The sequence below is a fragment of the Ursus arctos genome, unplaced genomic scaffold, assembly GCF_023065955.2.
Source record: "Ursus arctos isolate Adak ecotype North America unplaced genomic scaffold, UrsArc2.0 scaffold_10, whole genome shotgun sequence".
NCBI lineage: Eukaryota > Metazoa > Chordata > Mammalia > Carnivora > Ursidae > Ursus > Ursus arctos.
In genome coordinates, this window is record NW_026622764.1 from 3,247,581 (window position 1) to 3,268,397 (window position 20,817).

Here is a 20,817-nt window from a genome sequence, read left to right on the forward strand (position 1 = left end):
CCTGGCTACATCTCCCGTGGTCTTGGCTGATAGACATACACAAGGCCTGCGAATCCCTCAAGTTCTAGTCTGTGTTACTCTTCTGGTTTAGATCCACGAGCACATGAACTTTTCAACCTTTTTGTAGAGAATGGCTTCTCTTTGCTAGTGTGCCACTGGCATGGGCTGTGGCCGTCAGCCTCGGGAGTGAGTGCTCAGTGCCAGCACAGTCCGCGGGGGTCGCGGCCCTCAGGTGGTCGTCAGCTTCAGGGGAACGTGGCCAAGAGTCAGCAGGAGCATTCAGTAGACCTGAGACCCTCTGTCCACTCATGTTCTCCTCCCTGCTTCCTGAGTTCTCCCGCGAGGAGGAACCGTCACCGTGTGCCACATAGACTCAGCGGGCAGGGAGGACAGGCTATCGAGGAATTGAGGGGCATCACGCAATTTTGGAAATTGGCCTTGAGGTCATGCCGGCCCCCAAGAACAAGCTTCTGCTCTGTGGGCTCACTGCTGCCCGGGAACTGCTACCCGCCAGGCACGGGGCAAAGAGCACACAGAAACCCGGAGCCTGAACGCTTAGAGGGCAGTGGAGACCTTAGAGACCAAACAGGCAACCACAGGCGTACTAACCACAGCTAGGAGTAGATGACATAACGGGAGCGTCGTCCTGAGGTCCCTCCACAAGCCAGAGCGGCCAGGGAGAGCCCCCCAGGAAGACACTTCCCAGCGTCGGAGGAGGAGAAGGGGCTCGCCGGGCGAAGTGGCGGGGAGCTGGCGGAGAGAGAGCGCGTGCGAGGCTCAGATCTGAAACCATATGAAGCTCAGTCTCAAGAAAGTTAAAGAAACTACACGACTGGTACAAGATTGCTTGCTGCCGATAGAAACGAGAGGCGTGAGCTCAGGACCGAGGAGGCCACCAGAGATGTTGTAGGAACGCGGCAGGCAGACCGCGGATGTCAGCTGCAGGTCACGTGGGAGTGCCCGAAGAGTCTGAAGCGGTCGTGCTGTCCTGCACGGACTAGGGCAGGCCGGGAGGCTGAGCGGCAGGCAGGCAGGCAGGCAGGCAGCCGCTGGGGCACGGACCCGAGAGGGCAGCGCTGTGGTGCGGGAGGTGCTGCGTGCTAAAGAAATCCGGCGGGCGGGGCAGGGGCCGGGCGTCCGCCGAGGGTGGCGACCGTGGGTTCCCAGTACACGGACACATGCGGCTGCGTGAGGGGCTCCACACGCTCCATCTCTCGAGCAGGTGCACAAACAGCACAGGTCTGAGCCACGTTCCGTCTCAGGCTCCAGGCAGACCTGATGGGCCAGAAAGGGGCAAGGACCGAGGCTACTTCGGAGACATGTCCACAAGAGCATCTAAGCTGGAAAAGTGGGGCAGTGCGGAGGGAGAGAGATGATGTGGGCAGGGGTCCGATGGCGCAGAGGAGGCTGGGCGCAGGGAGCAGCATGTCTGGTTTCAGCGGTGGAGCCTTTCTGGGCGGTAACAAGGAGGAACAGGAACTGTCAGGGACGCGGGAAGACATGGAGGGGCCCAAGCACAGGGGTGTGACCGCCCCGACCCCGGGTCCTGCAGATGCCTGCGAGTTTCGTGGGGGCAGTTTCGTGGCCCAGGCAGAGGCAACAGCTCCAGCAAACCCACTGGGGGGAGGCAGAGGGGGGGGGCTCGGAGAACGAGAATGTGTTGCCGTGGCAACCGCGACAGCATCAAGCAAGGCCACACCGTCCCCCTCTCATGGGACTGCCCTTCCTGTGGGGAGAGAAGCTCGGTGCTCAACATGGAAACACAGAGTCCCACGGCGGGAAGTGGCGGGCCAGGGCAGTATTGTGCCAGTAAGCGGCTGAGATCCCAGGACAAGATGCAGCTGACGTGGGGGGAAGCTCTCACACTCAGAAATTGTCAGCCTCCTCTCAGGCCGGGCTTGGCTTCATAGCCATGTCTCTCCGAGGTAGGGACTTCCCTGATGGGATGGCTGATGCTTCCCCCGGCACCCTCACTGGCCTGGCTCCTCCATGGGCAGCATTCTTCTCTGTGTCCTTTGTCCTCTGGGGAGACAGCGTTCAAAATAGGTCCAGGATAAAACCAGCAACCGCACCTGCATGTGTCTTTAGATACTTGTCACTTACCTAAAAAGTTCCTTTCCAGAAGTTAAAAAAAAAGAAAGTGAATGTGTATATTGCATTCATCACCCCCTTCAGTGTTATTCTTTCTAAAAACATAAGTCTAACTCCGTTGCATCCGTACTGATTACAGGACCAAGTCCCAACCCCGTGGCAGGGCATTTGCCAACTGCCAGGCTGGTTCCATCATCTTCCACCCACTTCTTACCACGTGCCCCAAAGTGCAAGCAGTGCAAGAGCACGTCGGGGCTCAAGCCTCTAGCTGATGATTCAGGAAATCCGGGCCGTGCCTGGACTACACACTCCTCTCCTCCTTCTAGTGAATGGAACTCGTCCTTCAGAATGAACTCGAGTAGCACGTCCTGTTGGGAGCCTCCCCCAGGTACTCCAGCAGCCACTACTCTTCACACGCAGAGTCCTGTATTACACGGTACGGCGGAGACCGCGCAGAGCGTGGACTATGTGTAACTGACTGCTTTATAGACCAAGAACTGCCAAAAATCAGCAGTTTCATGCCATGCAACCAAAGAGTTGTCCCTTATTGTCTGTGTGTGTGTGTGTGTGTGTGTGTGTGTGTCTTTAATAGAAATAGAATCCTTAATTATATCTGGGCCAGTGGCTGCTGATTAGTAAGATTATATTTTGCAAGTGTGGTCATATGACCGAGTTCTGGCTGATGAAATGTAAGCAAGTGTATTGACCGACGGTGTCTAGGAACCTGATGTAATAGATAACCTGTGTTTACCCTTCGTTATTTCCTCTCAGTCCTTCATTCACCCTGCTCATGGGCATGTACTCATGATTGCCGGAGCTCTCGCAACTCTTTTGGAACGTGAGGATAAGGGGTGCACCCTGGAGATTATGGAGTGCTGACCTAGAAGTAGGTTGAGTCCCTAAGGTCTTTGGTGGCAAAACCACAACGGCTCTGGACAGAGGGGGTATTTCTACTTTAGTGAGCCAAGGTTATCTGCCGTGGAACCTACTCCGAACTGACATGCAACAAATTTAAATTATTAACTCATAAGTTTGCTCTCTCACCAGACTGTGAATTCCTCAAAGGTAGGGTTTGTGTTTTTAAATCTTTGATCCCTCATGCGTTCAGGAGCAAGCACCGGGCCTGGCAAATGCTCGATAATCTTTGCAAAGCATTTTGTTGTTGTTTTGAAGACAGGGATTCAAGAACAGCTTATGTGGATGAAAGACAACATTTAAATATCATCGAAGTTCCAGACAAACAGACTCAAAGAATGCCAACAAACAAACAGGAAAATAGATGAAAAGGCGATCCACAGACTTTTTTTTTACAAGAAACAATGTCAATACATATCAAAGCCTGACAATATGTATTTGATTTTGCTGAGAAAAGCTCACCTCGGGCAGCTCACTCCCTCGGACGTGCAGAGGACCGAGGCCAATGAATACAACGAAGTAAACGGGCAGAGATGCACTTGGAGAAAGACGGAGGGAGAGGGGGAATGAAAATTGGCAGTGCGCGGACCTTCCTCCAATCACTGACTTGGATGGCTTTCAGCCTGGGTAAAAGGTGCAGACCTCGCTTGGGGCGGGGGTGGGGGGGTGGGGGGGATGCAGAGCGTGGTCTGAATTTAGAGAGCATCAGCAACCACCCTTCCCAAAACTGAAAAGGCTAGAAACTCTAAATCTTCCCTCTGTAAATTACGGCTTTCTGTTTAACTGCCAGGAACAGTATAAACTGTGTAAACAGCAGGCTATGAAATTGTTATAAATCAGAAATCAAGGGCCCAGTGTCTCCAGAGAGACACGTGACTGGATGTTGCAAGGTGCACTCAACCTGGTCTACCCGCCTCCGGCTTTGTGATGAGATCATGGCAAGCCAATTTTCACTTGATGTGAAAGTTTATTAGTACAACTAAAACTATCAAAATAATCGATTTGTAAATCTAAACAAACCATTAGGGTGAAGAAGCCCTAATAGATATGAGGGTCAATGTCTGAATCAATAATATTGCACAACTCCAGTGACAAGTCAGCAGTACAAAAGAGGGTCAGTTTTGCTGCTGCAAATGAATCCCTAGCAATCAAAGATAATTTTGCATCATAATAGACATGTGGCAGGCGTAGTAGATCTCATTTCCCGCCTGTGATCAAGGGACAGGCAGGAGCTCAATGATGGCTCCGGTCCCCGGAAAACAAGGTGCTGAAGAACGGAGGCTTTCACCACGTCAGAGACAGACCTCGGTGGGGATGGAGGCCGTGCAGCCTCGGGGAGGCTGGAGTGGGTGAGGGCAGCAGGGTCTGGGATTGTCACGCGGTCCCTTGTTCTCCCGACCCGGCTGAGCCTGGGCGAACCTTTGGCTCATTGTCGGGGTTCTGCGTCTTCCTGTGTAAAGTAGAGGAAGGGTTGGAGCGGAGGGAGTGTGCAGGGAGCTGTCAAATGTTTTGGGAAGCAGTACAACCTCATCCGACCAATCTGGAATCCTGGAGAGAGGGGAAAGGTGGAGCCAGTAGGGCCCAGAGCACAAGCGGTGGGTGGAAAGAGGCACCTGGTCTTGGAGGACAGGAGGTGAACCCAACTGGACGCCGACCGGGCTGGATCCAGGCGTGGGAGCCCTGGGGCGCTGCTGTGGATTCTCGCCAGCAGGAGTCCGCTCTGCTCCGTCTTCAGGCGGCTTTGAGAATCTGCGGCCCCCAGCCCCCAGCCCCCATCCGCCGCCCACCATGTCAGTGAGCTTCCCAGGGCTGCTGTAACAAGTGAGGGCCCGGGGAGGGGGGGCAGGGGAGGATGGAACCTACCCTCCCGTGTTGGGGGCAGCCAGAGGTCTCGCCGCGGGGTCTCCCCCATCTTCATGCGGTGACCCCTCTGGGAGTCTGTGTCCTCTCCTCTTCTCATAGGGACACTCGGGTCAAGGGCCCACTCGCCCCAGTATGACCCCATCTGAATCTACCCTAATTCTATCTCCAGAGATGCTATTTCCCAATAAGGTCTGAGGTTATGGGTGGACGTGAATGTGGCAGAGACTCCGATCCCCCGTGACGTCACATGCTTCTTATTTTCTGCCCGGGGGCTCCTCTGACACACAGGGGGTGCCCTTGGGAACCCCGGTAGTCACGAGTGTGGGTGGCAGGTGACCTGCGAGACACTGAATGTTTGGAGTCACAGATTCCTGCCTGCTTGTTTGGCCCCAGCAGAGACCACAGGTCGCAGAGACCACCAGAGTGAAGCCCTGCGTGGAACTGAGCTTCCTTCTGGAGCCCGAGATTCTCGGGGTTCTTGGCTGCCGTGGGTACTTGTGAATGCCTTTACCTGCCTTTTTTTTTTTTTTTTTGGTGCTCTGTTCAGCGTTCGTAGCTCTTCTTGGAAGGGTTGTCTTCACACATGCTCCTGGTTACCGCTGCAAGCTGGAGCCTGCTGTCGTCCCCACCGTTGCAAATGCCCCTGCCTGTCACCTGCCTCCCTCTCGGTCGGAGATAAAGCCGCTGTGCATCAGTCTTACGTCTACATGCGTATCTCTCAACTGCCGTAATCTCAGCACCACTTCTGACCTGCTAAGACCGGGCGCTTAAAAAGCCTTTGCATACATGCCAGCATCATAACCAAGTCTGGGAAGTCATTAATGTCATTGTGACGTCCGCATTCCAGGTACAGATACATTACAACACGGAGTTCAACTATCGTCCCAGGACGAAGAGCTAGTGAATGGTTGGAAGAACAGACCCACACGTTATGCTTCCCAACCCCGAACACTGCCGTAGGGGGCGATTGTGACATTCACGTGTGCCAAATGAGGACTAGACATTGCAGACAGGTCCTCACGCAGACTTTCTGTGACATAAGTTCGACTCGCTCTTTTCCTGTGGCATTCTATGCCTGGGCGTTTCTATTTTGTTCAGGAAGCGTGTAGCTGATTAAATAATACTCAGCCTTTGGTTAACTTTTGGGAGATGGGCTTCCATTGCAAATAATGATTTATTCCTCTCAATAATTGCATAGATTTTTTGTACTCATTTATGGTCTAGGTAACCCAGTGTCTGCTGGGCTCACGGTTCCAGCGCGAGCCTACAGTTCATGTGAGGTTGACGTTTGCCATCCCTGCAAACTGCAAGTCAGTCATTCAGCTTTTCTGCCTCAGTTACTCAATAACCAAGCCTTTATTAGAAGAAAGAAAGGAAGGAGGAAGGAGGGAAGAAAGGAGGAAGGGAAATAGACTATTTCACATTTTGATTGTTAAGTTAGTATCGGATTACTTTCACCCAAGGCAAGCATAGTTTTGCGGTGTAATTCTCTTTTAAATTTTATTTTTGCTGTTTGTCTTGCTGTCATGGAGAGCCAAAAAAATGGGCTGGGCTTTTTTTTTTCATATTTTTTTTTTCCTCAAGAGTGCTGTTTCTTCACTAATATCCAATGAGCCAGGTTTACCACCTGTTTTATCGATTTTGTGTGTTGAATTATGGAATGTGCTGGTAACTGAGATATAAAATAAATGAAAAACATAAAATATGTGAAAACGATGAAAAAGTTTGTGCTTTTGATATGCATAAGCTGGTTTTGGATTGATGCGCAAATAATCACCAGGAAAAATGACAAATTATTACTGAATTCAATACCAAGTAGTGTGAGGGAGGGGACCTCAAGGCTATAGAGACTGGGGAAAAAATAAAGAACTCCGTGTTGTATTTGATGGGAGAGCCCTATTGCAGGGAACAGGATGCGGCTAGCATTTATTTATCTATCTGTTTATTTATTTGAAAGTTTTGTTTATTTAAATAATCTCTGCCCACCCGCCATGGAGCTTGAGCTCATGACCCTGAGATCAAGACTTGATGCTCTTCTCACTGAGCCAGCCGGGTGCCCCCAGAGTGAAGTTGGTATTTAAATGAAAGCATTTGATTTGGTAGATGCTGTGAGCAAAGAATTTGAGCAATAAAATGGCTCCGAGAAAGACCGTGATGTCTGGGTATGGCAGGACTTTTTTTAGAGGTCCATTTTTGGAAAAGTGTTAGAAGATTCCTACAATCTGAGGGGTCCCTGCAGCCAGAGTGAGGCCTTAGATCTGCCTGGTTGGCAAGAGATTCTGAGATTTTACCGTAGAGGTATTTTCTGACTGGTAAATACCTACCTTATTGCAGAGAATTTGGAAAGCTGAGGGAAGTATTATGGAGAAAACAAGTCGCTTGTGGTCTTGCCCCTGGGAGGAGGCACTGGAAGCATTTCTGTGTGTGTTTATCTTGGCGTCTTATGAGGCTGCAAAGAAATACATCTATTTTTTTGCATAAAAATGGGATTATTCTCCGAAGACCGTTAATATCCTGATTTTTAAAATTAATATTATCTTAGAGGTATTTTCAAGTCATCGTTCTTTGAATAGTATTGCTATGTACCCTAAGATTAAGCAATTCTGGTGTTCTTGGAATAAATTTTACTTGATGATGCTGTATTATGATGGAATATGCTACTGGATTCCATTCGCTAATTTTTAAAAATATCTCTATTCATAAGGAAAATTGGCCGGTAATTCCTCCTGTTTTGTGAGTACAATTTTTTAAAAATACATCAGGCTTATAGAAGTGTCACTGAATTAATTGGGAAGCGTCTCATATTTTGCCATGCTCTGGAAAAATTTAAATACAAGCTAGACAGACATAGCCGGTACTGGGACTCCCGGTTCCAGCAGCGTGTTTGGCAAAATTGGCATAGAACACTCCTATTACAAAACCTAGATATGCTAAGTAAAACGGAGAACAGAAATTAAATAGCAAGCCAAGGAAACCCTGAAGGTTCCAGAACAGGAGCTAGTGTTGAAAAGCTTGAGCGTTGAGTGGGGGGGCCCGTGCGCTGAGACGGGGTTAACAGAGACAGGGGCTCCAGACTGTAGCTGATGCCTGGTCTTCATGTAAATACAGGGGTGTGAGATGAGAGGACGGGTCCCCAGGGTCAGGGTTTGAAATCATTTGCGTCCCATAATGCCGGGGCCACGTGGTAACAGTGCCCACACAAAAAGGGCGGAATGAAAAATCGCATAACCCTGGACTTGAGGTTCAAAATCTACATTCAGAGGAATGGCAGAAGTTTCTGTCATATCAACAGTAATAATGAGAGGAAGATAATGGAACATCTTCAGTGTTTTTGGGGAAAAATACTGCCAGCCTGTAATTCTGATCCAACAAAACATCTTAAAATAATAAAGATGAAATAAATATATTTTTATTTTTTAATTAATTAATTAATTAATTAATTTGACAGAGAGAGACAGCCAGTGAGAGAGGGAACACAAGCTGGGGGAGTGTGGAAGGAAGAAGCAGGCTTCCCAGCAGAGCAGGGAGACTGATGCGGGACTCCATCCCAGGACCCTGGGATCACGCCCTGAACTGAAGGCAGACGCTTAACGACTGAGCCACCCAGGCGCCCCAAAATAAATATATTTTAAAAGAACAAATGCTAAAAGATTTGACTCCAAGACACTCTAATTAAGGGAAATGCCAACAGATACACTTTAAGCAGAAGGAAAGGTATTCCAGATGGTACGTCTGAGATTAAAGAAGGAATAAAAAGCAGAAAGTGGTAAACGTGTGGGTTAATCTAGGTGAATATAGCGTAGGTAAAACAATAATTATGGTTTCTTATAGGGTTAAAGACATGAAGAGAATTTGCTTAATCAGAAATTAACAGTTCTCATTAGGATGGAGGGTAACAAACTCACTGTGTATAATCTCAGATGGTGAATATTTTGGTTAACTTTGAACTTGAGTAAATGAGCCATGTCTGGTGCAATTTCTGGAGTATCACTAAAAGAATAGAGAGAGTACGTAATTCCAGACAAATGGAGAAAAAGATGGAATGAATGAGTAATCAATTTTAAAAAGGGGGAAAGAAGAAATACACAAATCTGGGACATGTAGTAAACATAAAATTAAATAGCATATATAAATCAAAACACATCAGCCATTCCACTAACTATAAAGGGATGAAATGCCTGGTTACACCAGGATAGTTTCAGAATGAATGAAAAAAATAAATCTAACAGATACAAGCATTCCAAAAGACTTAATGTTAAAAGTAAAAAATGGTATTTTGTGAAATTTAACCAAAGAAAAATGCTGTAGTACTATTAATAGGAGATAAGATGATTTTTAAAACAGAAAGTATTAACAGACATAGAGGTTGCATGTAGTGATAAGGGGTTAAATAACACCCACTCCTCCCTCAAAAACAAAACAAAACAAAACAAAAACAACGCACCCAGGATTTGCATGTTTCTAATAATTCATATTTGCCAAAAACTGTAGAGCAAAAACTGACGGAAGAAACAGATAATCACAGAGGGTGACTTTTAACACAGATGTTTCAGTAACTGTGTTGGAATAAGCAGACAAACTCAGAATGATCCAGAAGTTCTGGACAACATGACGAAGGAAGCAGGCTCGGTGGTCATATGCAGAACACCGCATCCTTTAACCACAGAATATGGACAAGACATTGATAAAAAAGAATCAGATGCCAGGCCAGTAAGCCAAATTTTAATACATTACGGAGGACTGAAATCACACAGCGTATGTTCCCCGAACATAATGCAATTAAGCTAGAAACCAGTAACTGAACAATAACCCAAAAACTCAGGCAAGTCTGGAGGTTACAGAATACGTTACCAAAGTACTCAACCTGACAAAGGAGTCAAATAAAAAATCTGAGTTGGATCCTTGGAAATACAATACACTGAACTTAATGATTAGGAAAACACCGCACAGCTAAACTTGCAGGACGCCAGGAAACAAAATTTAGTGATAAGTGTACAACCTCACGTGCATTGAGGAAGAAATGGTGAAAATCAATCAGCGAATACGACCTCAGGAATTATGTATAGACTATCAAGTAATTCCGATGAAATAAGGTAAAAATATAAATAGAAGAAATTAATAAGCATAATACGGACTATATTGAAATAGTTATAAAATTATCAAAACACTGGTGAAGGGAAAAAAGTCCCAGGTACAGCTATTGAGAATGAAATGGGAGTTTATAACCGTAGTTGTTGTACACATTAAAAAGATACTAAAATTATAAGAGAATATTACAACTTGATGACAGTAAACGTTTTTAATTGAAGAATAATTGACATACAATATTATATTAGTTTCAGGTGTGTAACATAGGGATGATATTTATATATACATTGTGAAATGGTCATCCCCCTATGTGGAGCTCTGCTCTGTCACCATGCAAAGTTGTTACAACGTTATTGACCATATCCCCCACACTGCAGTTACATCCCCATGACTTCCTTATGTTATAAGTTTGTAGCTCTTAATCTCCTTCGGCTGTTTCCTCCATCCCCTGCCCCTTTCCCTTCCAGCAATCACCAGTTTATTCCTTGTATGTATGAGTCGGTTTCCATTTCTGTTTCTTATTTGTTTAGTTTATTAGATGTCACATATAAGTGGGATCATATGGGATTTGTCTTTCTCTGTCTGACTCAGTTCACTTAGCATAAGCCCTCCAGTTCCAATCTTGTGACTGACGAGAGTTCATTCTTTTCCTCTGGCAGAGTAACATTCTACCGTGTGTATGTATTTATCTCTTATATTTGTGTGTGAGGGAATGTATTGAAAGAAATGTACAAAGCAGTGTTTTTTGATAAAAGCAAACTTGGAAATAACTTGGATGGCCACCATCTGTAAATGGTTACAGTAAAGTTATGTAGAGATGCACAACGGAATTCTAGACAGCAATCTATTACTGTTTCCAGCAAAATGGGCAAACTCCACAAATGCAATATTGGGGTGCGGGAAACTTCACAAAAGAATATGGTGTGGGCTGAATTGCTTCCCCCCATTCATATGTTGAAGTGCGTAACCTCCCCCTTCTCCCCCCACAGTGTGACTGTATTTGGAGGTAGGGCCTTTAAAGAGATAATTAAAGTAAACTGAGATCATTGGGGTGGGCCCTAATCCCATATGACTGGTGTCCTTATAAAAAGAGGAAGAGACACCCAGGAATGCACAGAAAAAAGGCCATACGAGGAACCCACCAGAGGTGACCATCTGCAGTCCCGGGCGAAACCAAACCTGCCAAGACCTCCACCTGGGCACCTGGGACTTCCGGTCCCCAGAACTCTGGGGGGAGGGGGATTCCGCTGGTTCAGTCGTCCAGCCTCTGGTATTTGTTACAGCAACTCTACCACACTAATACAGACCATCCACTTTAACTGATTCTGTTTATGTAAGTTTCAAGGACAGGCAAAATGAAATTATATTGCTGAGGAATATACATGAACACGCTAAGACTGTCCAGAGAAGCCAGGAAATGATTTTCATGAGAAGCCTAGGCAGTGGTTGTCTGTAGGAGGAGGGAGCCAAAAACCACAAGGGAAGGTTCCAGCCCTTCCGGGGGTGGGCGCTCATCACCTTCTTGCCCCGGACGGTGGCTATATGGGTTTCTCTGTATAATTTCTTATATTGCACGTGGGTTTTACGTACTAGTCCATGCAAATGATAAATTGCACAATCAAAAGAGCAATGCTGAGCAGGCCACTAGGGTGGTGTGATGGGGGCAACCCACGGGGAGATGGGGAAGGTGCACGGGGGCCCCCGTGTTATGGGGAGTGCTCTTTTTCTTACGCTGGTTGCTGGTGGGCACTGGAGCATTCAATCCATTGCTGTTCTTTATAACCTACGTAGAGTTTAGAGTCATCTTGCATCTACTCGCTATCTTAGAAAAGCAATTGTTTTTTTAAAAGGTAAAAAAACCCCCAAAAACGTGGCATCTGGCAGCTTCAGAGATTCACCTTGCAAAGGTGCCTTACAAACAGGGCTGTTAGAAAAAATACAGAATACCCAGTTAAATTTGGAATTCAGATAAACAATGAAACATTTCTAGTGTAGATTGCCCTAAGTACTGCATGGGATAAGCTCATACTAAAAAACTGTTCACTGTTTGTGGGCAAATTCAGAATGAACTATGTGTCCTCTCTTTTTATTCACAGGCTCTGACAGCCCTATTAATATCAGTGCCTGAACGATTCCCTAGGAACACCCCTCCTACAATTTCATTTCAATGGAAAGCATCAGTGCCCAGCCCAAGATTTATATCCGTGTTTCATGTCATTGATTCTTCTTTCTTTTAGCAAAAGGCTGTTGTACAAATTTCTTCATTCCTTGGGCATCCCCACCTAAATGCGTCCAAGAACAAGCTAATTATCTTGTCTCTAAAACAAGATAATGATCCACCCCTGAACTTCCCTATTTATGTTAAGGATGCTGTCTTAGAGTCTTTGTTGCAAGTGGCAGAAACTCAATGGGGCCAAACGTAGTCCAACGTCAGTTTATGGCCTCGTGGGGTTGACCCACTTGAAAGGCAGGAGGCTGGGGGGCGGCAGGGCGAGGGGACCCAGGGCTGGGATGGCCTCGGGGCCCCTTCTCGTGCCTGTTCTCTCTGCAGGGTGGCCTCGTTCCCACTTGGCTCTCGGGCTGCTCTCTGGACAGTTTGGGTTTAATTCGGGCTGTGTCACTTTGGAGCTGGGCCCTTGCGCGGGTTACCAACCTTGCCATGCCACCATCGTCTCATCGGCAAGCTCCACTCTCAGCCAGGCACCCTAGAAGCAGAGCCGGGATGGGGATCTGGGTGCATGGATTCACTGAGGGGATACCGTCTGGAGAGAGGGAGGGAGGGAAGCAAATGAGGCCCCCAGGGAAGGCTGTGCTCTCGGTCAGAGCAGTGATTGTCTGATCCCATGGGGAGCTCCGGACAGTGGTCTGCAGTCCCTGCTGCGGGCACGGGACGGCCTTCGTCCTCCCGCACTGGTCGACTGCCAGCTCCATCCCATCTGGTCAAGGGCAGTTGAGAAGGGCCCGTCCCTGGGTCATTCTCAGCTGTGGTCCCCGGCTCCCCCTGCGGTCAAGGGGCTTTCAGCGCACAAGGGACAGCATCTTGCTGTCAGTGGGACCAAACTCAACGTCTGTGTTGCCTGAGTGACGGTGCATGGGAGGTGCCCGCATCATTGCCCGGTACGCCATGGACACCCACAAATGTCACATTATGATTGTAATTGTTTTTGTTTTTACCAGTGGCTCTTGAGAGGTATTATTTTTAGGGGGAAAAAAAATAGAAACAAAACTCCCAGATAGGATTTTCCCAGGAGTCCAGAATCCAAACTTTAAAGACACCATGGCTTCTCTCTTCTTTGTCTGTCAGCTCCTAGGGCTGGATCTGGAATTTTCAGTCTGGCAGCCCTGAGATGTGTCCAGGTTCTTGCTGCTGAAACCGTCTGGCAGACTTTTCTTTCAACAACACCCTCCCCCAAACACGTCCTTGGCCACGTGATGTTCTCCTCCTTTCTGTCTGTCTGTCTCTCTCTCCCTCTTCTTTCTCTTTCTGTCTTTGTCTTTCCGTTTTGTTTGTTTTTTTTCTATCATAGGTTGGCTCTAAATGTTTATTTTTTACTCAAATAATACATGCCTATTGAGGCAAAATCCAGTAGGAGGAAAGATGCAGACAAACCGGGGCAACTCCCTGCCTCGCCCCTCCCTTCCGGTCCGTCAGTCCCGTCCCCAGAGTGGAGAGCTTCCAGTCTTTCTAGATGTTTGCTCTGTCTTTTTATTCCTCACTGTGTTTGTAACCGTGATCATCATTTATTAATTTTAAGCCTGATCATTTTCTTTCTGGTATAATGAATGAGCTCCCACAAGCAACCCCTCTCCTTTATTTATCCAACCCCACACTGACATTGTGTCCCCTCAATGGGCTCATCCCAACACCGACATCATGCCCCCAAACCTGGCCCATCCCACAGTGCCATCGTGTCCCCATGACTGGCTCATCCCACAGTGCCATCGTGTCCCCATGACTGGCTCATCCCACAGTGCCATCGTGTCCCCATGACTGGCTCAACCCCACAGTGCCATCGTGTCCCCATGACTGGCTCATCCCCACAGTGCCATCATGTCCCCATGACTGGCTCATCCCACAGTGCCATCATGTCCCCATGACTGGCTCATCCCACAGTGCCATCGTGTCCCCATGACTGGCTCATCCCCACAGTGCCATCGTGTCCCCATGACTGGCTCATCCCCACAGTGCCATCGTGTCCCCATGACTGGATCAACCCCACAGTGCCATCGTGTCCCCATGTCTGGGTAGGTAGGAAGCCCTGTTCACATCGGTACATCTGCGTTTGTGGAGTCAGGTTATATGTTTTCACTCCATTTCCTGGTTTATTAATCCTTTTAACCGAGCTGTGTGCTTCATTTTTTTCCTCATATGCATTGAATTCTATGCCCATTTCTTCACATGCTGTAGAAGGTCATTAATCTTCCCTGCCATGTGATCGTTGGTCTGATGTTAGCATCCTAAATTGAAAATGTGGCTTCCTGTTCTTTAGTGCCCAGCATTGCAGCAGGGAAGGCCGTGCTCTCTGATTTCTATTCCGTGGCACGTGTCCACACGTGTTTAGCTTCATGTTAGACTCCACCTGCCTCAGTGTGCTACGAAGTGTGGTGGGTGCGTGGTCCCTGAAGATACTGTTCCCCACTGGACACGCACCGCAACTGGGACCTCTCGTAAGCCACTCACATCAGGGTTTCTCTCTGACATCCGTCTCTGCCCTGAAATTCTTCACTGTTTCTTCCCGTGTCCTCAGAACATGCATTATATTTCACTGTGAGTCACTTTTTAGCGAATGCCTCCAACACATCAATTAGACCGTCCTCAGTTAGAGCTCCAAGGGCACACACCATGCTTCTTTATATCACCGGACTTTTGGGGTTTGCTCAAGAAACTGTGGTTGATGACCCAAAGTCCTATCAAGTTTTGGCAAGATTTCTGAAATTCCAGATATTCAAGAAGGTCAATACATAGGGCAATCCTTTGACTGTTGATTTTTAAACAGATTTTCAACTCAGAAGCAGAAGTCATTTTTGCTGTTTTTGTAAGTTAGGATTTAAAGTATGGAACGAGAAGGCAGTTCTGTCTGTTCCTACTCGTTCACTGGCAGTCTCTGCCTGGCTTTCTCTTCTAGTGACAGTCCCAACATACACGAATGGATTTTGCAAGAGGGATTTTGTGCAATACTGTATCAAATGTATTTTAATTGTCATTCCAGACGTATTACATCAACTACATTGCTTTCATCTGTAAATCTTGTAATTCTATCAAAAAAGCAATCAAGTTGTCTATGGAATGATTTGTTCCTCACAAACACCTGGTTGATTATGGCTTCTGGTTCCATTATCCCATGGATGTTTTCAGATTTCCACCTCTCCTTCCTCTTTATTTACTGGAGATTCAAGATGTGCACAGATAATTCAAATTTACCATGTTTCACTGATTATTTTATAATGCCATTAAGTAGAACGATGGCACTGTATTTCACAAATGAAGACGTTAAAACAAAGAAATGCATGAAATGAAGTGCAACGATCCAACCATGATTTTCCCTGGAACTGGAAATTGCTTTTGTCAGAGGCAGCGTTGCCTGTCATTTTCTTTGAGGCACCCCCCCCCAAGCCCTTCCATACCTGTCAAGTTGTAGGTGACCACCACACTTTATTTGCCCACGTAAAACCAAATCCTTGTGAGTAAGGTTCTCTCAATATACTCACTTCATTTGCAAGTGCTTTTTCTTTTTACACTTTCCCCACCTGGCGCAGTCTGGGGACACATCCAGATATTGTAATTTACATGATCCCTGGGCCAAAACATATCCATGAGCCCTCGGTCCCAACTGTAAAGAGCATCAAGCCGCCGTGCAAAGAGAATGTTCCCTGGGGCCAACTTGGCTGCCCTCGTCCTGGGGAAGAGCACTCTGAGCCACGTACATCCACGCTTTCCCTGACAGACGATCAGGCAGTTGCACAGGGGCTAAGAAAAGAAAAATCAGAGGAGACAGATGGGGGAAGAAGTGGCCAGAGCAGTCTTTGGCTTGAGTGGGAAATGGTAAGCAGGGTGTGCACATAGCCATTGCCGTCAAGTGTGTGGACAGTGACGAACAGAGGCTTGGGGGACGTTGCCTCCATCCACCGGCAAGGCAGCATCCTGTCCTTGGGGCCCGGAACCGGCGAGAGGGAAGGACGGCAGCTCGCTCTGGGCTCAGGTCTCCCACTGCATCGGCTTCTGAAGACAGGGCAGAGCTTATTCAGGACCCGGTGCCCATTGACAAGCGGAAGTGAGTCAGGGTCCTTGGTCACGTTGTTTTTACATTTGGTGACAGCATTTGCAAGTCAACCGTTTGAGGGAATCACCGAGGGGGTTGGTAACTAGAGTTTACATGTATATATTTGGTCTCATTTGCTTTCTGTCTTGTAGAATGATGTCACTTAGCTTATCTCATCTCCACATCGGTCACCAACCCACGTGCAATTCATGAATTGAAGACAGAGAAGTTCCCAGAGCACTGGACTGAAGAGATAGCACGAGTAAATATTTTCTGCATGCATACCAGCAAGGTTACGTCAAAAACTCTGCCATGTGTTGGGTTTTAGTGGGGCGTTAATGGCAACCAGTGGGTCACATAAACACTTCCTATATTTATAATACAAAGGCTCTGGACCAAATATGCTACATTTACTGTGGGGCCCAATCTTTCCAGACGTGTGCACTCCACAGCCTGCGCTTTACACGTAATTTTAGTGTGTATAAAGTGTAACGTACTTATTCTCAAAAGCAAGTAAGACTTGCTCCTCTTACTGCAATTCAGCCAGCTACAAGTTCAAGATTGTCAAACTGGATGTTCCAGATTCACCCTTTCCCATCCCTAGGAGTGCGAGTTCCGTGGCCATGGAAGCTGTCTTCCAGGCGGAGCAGCGCTGTGGGCCGAGCTCAGAGGCCTTCTCCACGGTGCGGAGGCCTGGAAAACCTAGGAGGCCGCCCATAGCTTGCAAATGGGGTCTCCTGCTCTTAGGATGAAAGGATGGGTGTCGCGGGCAATGGAACTGCCAGTGACTCCTGCCCCTGAGAATAGGTCGGCCAGTTTGTTTTGCTCTGTGTGTGCCCTCAGGGCATCACGGATGGTCTTGGATTGTGGAATCCTTCAGGACGGACAGGAAATGTTGCATTGTTGGCTGCTCCAACTCCAGTTCATGGAAATGGTTCTCCGTGTGTTTCCCTAACCCCACTCCTTCATGAGGAACACGATTAAGTGAAAACAGGATGACTTGGAAGTGAATTAGAGTTGAGCTTGCATCTTAGTTTTGTCTCTGTGGGATTTTGGGCCACTCTCAGTCTGTGTGAATCCTCAGCTTCCTTCTGTGGAAAATGGCGGTCGCGAGAAGGACCTTGCAAGATCCTCAAACACCCTGTCATTGGTGTAGAGGGAGCAGCTGGCAGACAGTGAGCCTTCTAGACACTGTAGTAATCCTTACTTTCTTTATCATAGCAGGTAAATAAATGAGGAATGTGTTGGATTTTCTGGATCTTTTCTACTTTGCTTTGATCTTCAGCACGAGGTACAAATGACCCCGGGCAGCAAGGAGATGGGAAGAGCTTTGCAAAGCTGGACAAGTTTTTATTTCTTGTAAGATCATCTAATCAAGAGGCTGTAGATTAGCTCTGATGACAAGCGACCTCTGATTTCCGGATCAGTATGCCCTGCCTCATCTTTTTATCAAGATTTCAGTTCTTTGGCCAAGGTCAAGCATGAAAAGGAGAAAATACTACTTATGTGGAAGGTGATAGGGGAACATTTAAATATATGCTTTTTAATCTTTTTTTTTTTTTTTAAGAAAGGAGAAGTTGTTCCAAATAAACACAGGGTAACTAGAAATTCCAGAGCATAGGAATTCGATGGGTGTTAGGCTATTTAAGGTCATTGATCAGGATCTAAAACTTTACCTGCTGAATTTCTCTTCCATTTCATTAGTGCTAAGGATGAGAATAACTCAATTTGAAGATCTGATTATGAGATGTTTACTGGTAACATCGGGTAGTTTCAGTTCAGAAAAATACGTCTGTAAGAAACAGAAAAACATCCACACTTTCCTGAGTTCATGTCGCTTTACCGTTGGATATGGGGGCTCTCCCCACAAACCCCTGCAGGCAGCACAGCTCGAGTGCACGGAACAGGAAAGTGAGAAGCAAGAAGTTTCCTCTCCGCGCAGACCTCTGTCCAGGTCTTCAGTTTCTCCCCTCCCCCTCCATGAGCCGCTGCCCCTTAGCACAGTTTGCAGACCACGTGTCCTTGCTTTGACCCAGCCTGACCAGAAATTGCTGATCTGGGTGCCTGGTTCATAGTCGATTCATATGATTCTTAGTAATCATGTTCTATAAAGCCAAACACGGAACTAGCCAACGCTGAAACTTCTTCGCTCCCAGGGGACACACAGGGTTCAGTTCCTGTGAGCCCCCACTTATCACGCTTTCATCAGCTGATCATAACCTTGTTTTATGTGTGTTTCTGTTTGAAGACCCCTTATTTAATATATATTGTTGATTCATTAGCATTGAACACTCCGCCATCAGCTCCACAACTCACGCCTTGAAGAAACTCATCTAACACAGGTTTTCTCCGAAAGGCACATCCCAGGCTTCCTGGGCTTAGAAACACCATGCGTCACTTCAGCATGATGCGTGGGAGACACGTTGAACAGTGACATCATTAACAAACAGCATGGAAGGCAGAAGACATGGCACTTCATAGACTGCAAGAAGGCACTCACTTACAGGATGAGAGATGAAACAAGAAGGCAAGGGTGGCCGTGCTGGAACTCGTGTGGGTCAGGAGACGCGGAGATCTGCCCTGGGCACATCCGTGCATGACTACAAAAGCACCACGGTGACTGATTTTTGGGGTTCTATGTAAATTTTAGCAAGTAGGCAGATTTACATACAGAATCCGTGAATAATGAGGATCAACCGTCTATGACTTTGCACGTTGAGCAGCCCTTGGGCTCTGTGATTTGTCCCCAGACTTGTGGGAGAGCGAGTCTGATTGCTTCTGTTGGGATCAGGCTGGGCCCGGCTCCAACGACTGGCTGCACACCTGGCCAGGGACTTTCCCTCTTCTTTCCAGGGCAGCTTTGTTAGTGCTGTGCTCCAGCAGGGAGTGTGCTGGGAGGAGGAGAGGAATGGGGCTCTTGGACATGAGTTCCTAGTGGAGTTCTTCGTCTCTGTGGTATGGCTACAAAGAGGCACTTAGCATCCCTAAATTCACTGAGTGTTACAGGCCAGAAGTACGAGGCTATTTTTCTGTAACCGACCATACTTTCTCACTTCTTGTCCCATATGTTGTCGTGGGATCCCACAGAAAGGAGGGACCAGTCCTGCTGAGTGCGGGTGAGGAGGTTTCTGTAGCTCACATGCAGATGGTTGCAATTTGCTCAATCTCTTCGGGCTCCAAGTCCCAAGTCCCTAAGAAGACGGTACTGTTGTCTCTCAGGATTCCTGGGATGCTCAACTCAGAGCCCTACACCTTCCAAGTTCTACCAAAACAGTATGTGGCAGTTTGGAGTCTTGGGCATGCGGCCACGTGACAGTGCTCACGTCTGCCTGTAACTGTGGCCTGATAAACAAAGATACTGAGGATACCCCCTCCCTGAGACTGTAGGAGGCTACTTTCAGGGGCAGGAGAACATCCAGACCCTACTGTGTCTGACCCTGTCCTCTTTTGCTGGAGAGTGACTGATGTCCTCCGGGGTACACCCTGAACCCAGAGGGTGGGGTGATGCGTGAGTCACCTCTTAACCACAAACACAAGTGAAGCGTGAGAGGGCGAAGGGTAAGAGCCACCCCATCTTTCACGTATGCCTTTTTCTTGCTCGAGGAATAAAGAGGCTTTTGAATTCCCTTTCTTTACAGACTGTGAAGGTAGCAATGGAATGAAGGGTCTTTCCAGGGATCCCCCAAGTCCTCGCTTCTGATTTAAGCCCATGGGCACAGACGTAAACACACACAAATGATGGAAGTCGGTGGCTGTGGCCGTCTGCCAGCCAGTGCGGCAGTGGGTGGTCTGAGGCAGGGGCCCAGAGAGGCAAGTTGACGTGTGGCAAGTTGGCAGGAGAATTTCGTCCCCGCACTGAGCGCCCCCCAGATGAAGTCATAAATGGGAATAATAACACACTGGACTAGACATAATTCAACAGGATTCAGTCAATTTTATTTATTTGAGTCAAATACTAGTCTCGCCAAAATTTCAGCTAGGGTAACAAAGGGAATCAAAGACCTCAATTCAGATAGTTGTTCAAAATCTGGAAAGTGGCACCAACTGCTGGTGATGGGGACAGTCCTCTAATTCATATGAGATCATGTCCCAAAATTGTGTTTGATGGTTGTTTGCCCAAATATCGAATAGACCAACATATCGTAAACAGCAGGAGGGCCCATTTTCACCTAGCTGAAGCTATTAGTTTCCTTCTGCCAGGCCTAGGCAGCCACATCACCGCACCGCAGGGGACACGGATTCTCTAGTGTCCCCAGAGACGGCCGCCATCTTTGCCTCTCTCGGGAGACCGGTCAGGCACCTGCATTTTCCAGAGACTCCTGCTTTTCCCTCAGCTCCTGCTAATCTTGGAACAAAATGGCTTAGCCTCTACATTTTAAACTTTCCTTCCTAAATCACTATGTACCTGAATTAAGAGGGAAAATTTTTTTTCTTTCAAAATGCAAAGTTTCTACTTGGGCTTCAAAAGCCCCATTGGGCACCCCTCTAGGCCAGCAGCCCATGGCCCACAGCACATGACTGAGAGTGAGGATGGTCTGCACAGCTGGGTATAGAAAGGCTCTGTGGCGCGATAAGCACTGCCCCGTGCCCCTTGTTCAGG

At 47.5% G+C, this 20,817-nt stretch overlaps 1 long non-coding RNA gene across 2 annotated transcripts; it reads left to right on the forward strand.

Moving 5' to 3' along the window:
* The first annotated feature begins 3,715 nt into the window (after nucleotides 1–3,715).
* On the forward strand, nucleotides 3,716–7,638 carry LOC130542758 (uncharacterized). Of its 2 annotated transcripts, none has more exons than XR_008957540.1 (2): nucleotides 3,716–4,827; nucleotides 5,417–7,638. It is a non-coding gene; the product is annotated as an uncharacterized LOC130542758 (long non-coding RNA). The 2 variants fall into 2 exon arrangements; XR_008957539.1 differs by having other exon boundaries at nucleotides 3,716–4,796.
* The last annotated feature ends 13,179 nt before the right edge of the window (nucleotides 7,639–20,817 follow it).